A 1628-nucleotide genomic window follows, 5' to 3' on the forward strand; every position below is an offset into this window, starting at 1 on the left:
AAATTGAGCAAAAAAAAAAAAAAAAAAAATCACTATTGTGCATCGTGCCAACGTCATAATTCTTATTGTTTACAGCTATGAGCCTAATATTTTTCATCTAAATATTTGTTATGCAATATATCTATAATTGCTTTTTCACAGTGCACTGAGATGAATATTAATAAATGCTGAGGATAAATGTCTATTTGAGCTTTTATAAAATATATCTTAAAGAGAGTCGCTAGTTACATCATATATATATATATATATTTATTTATTTATTTATTTATTTAAAAAGAAAATTACATTATATTTTTAATTTTATTTAAAATTACTTAAATAAAATTCACCTACTAATATTTTTTTTCATTAAACTCTTTTGGACCTTTTTATATTTTTTTAGAATTTGTGTTTAACTAAAACCCTAAAATATCATAAAATGCCATCTTAACTTAAAGCCAAAACAACAAAGAAAGAAACATCATTCGAGCAAATTAATATGGTATTTTTTTTTTTTTATCATAGAAAATATAAATTGAAGATTGTATGGCAAATTAAAATTCGAAGATTGTATAAACTGAACCGAGACCAGATTTTGAATGAAGGAATTCTCTGCAGCATTGGAGAATTGTGATGAAGCACTAAGAATTGAAAGCACTCATTTCAAAACTCTACTTTGCAAGGGTAAGATTTTGCTGAATTTGAACATTTTGGTGTGGCATTGGTGTGTTTCAATGCTGCAAACCTAGATCCTCAGGCTGATAAGGATTCTGAAATTGTAAATGGGCACCAAAAAAAATTCAAAAAGCTTGAGGTTTTTTTTAGAACTGGAGGATTCGATGTGTTTGATTGGATTTTGAGCGATTTTCGTGGAAAAAGTCCCAATATTAGCAAAATATATAGGTGCAGTGGACATCAAGAAGTTTGATATAAGCGGTCGAGGCCTATTTGCAACGAAGAAAATTGACAGTGGGACTTTGTCACTTGTCACCAAGGCTCTTACGATTGATAAGGTTATATTTCACCAAGATTCTAGTAAAAATGTGCAATTAGGTATTTGAAGAATTTCATTGATAAAGTGGTTGACTTAGTCAAAAAATGCCGAAGAATTAACAATTTGATTTAAAAATTATCAATTAATGAAAATGAGAATAGTATGGAAGTTCCTGAGATACTATATTAATTTTCTATGATGATATAAAACAATAATGGAATAGACAACATAGAAAATTTACTTCCACTAATGTTATATAAAAGGGATAAATATGGATTTTTATTTTAATTTTTTTTTAAATTGTAATAGGGATAGATTTGGGGTGAATAGATATATAAAAATGGTGTGAATGTATATTATTTAAACGAATGAATTTAATAAGGGCAATATTGAAATATGACGTGAATGAAAATAGTATTTTTTGAAAAAAAAATTTAAAAATTTTAATATGGATGGATATAGAGTGAAATACACACACACACACACACACACACACACACACACTCTTACTTTTGGATACATATTCGAACAATGGCATATTCAATTTTCACTAGAAAATACAGACGATAATGTTACGCAGATGACTTCTATTTGCCTAGGGTCTTAGGCTGTCCATTGGCACGATTGAGCGGGACAGCCTTAGGGGTTGTTTGGG

Source organism: Olea europaea, chromosome 3 (assembly GCF_002742605.1).
Source record: "Olea europaea var. sylvestris chromosome 3, O_europaea_v1, whole genome shotgun sequence".
Classification (NCBI taxonomy): domain Eukaryota; kingdom Viridiplantae; phylum Streptophyta; class Magnoliopsida; order Lamiales; family Oleaceae; genus Olea; species Olea europaea.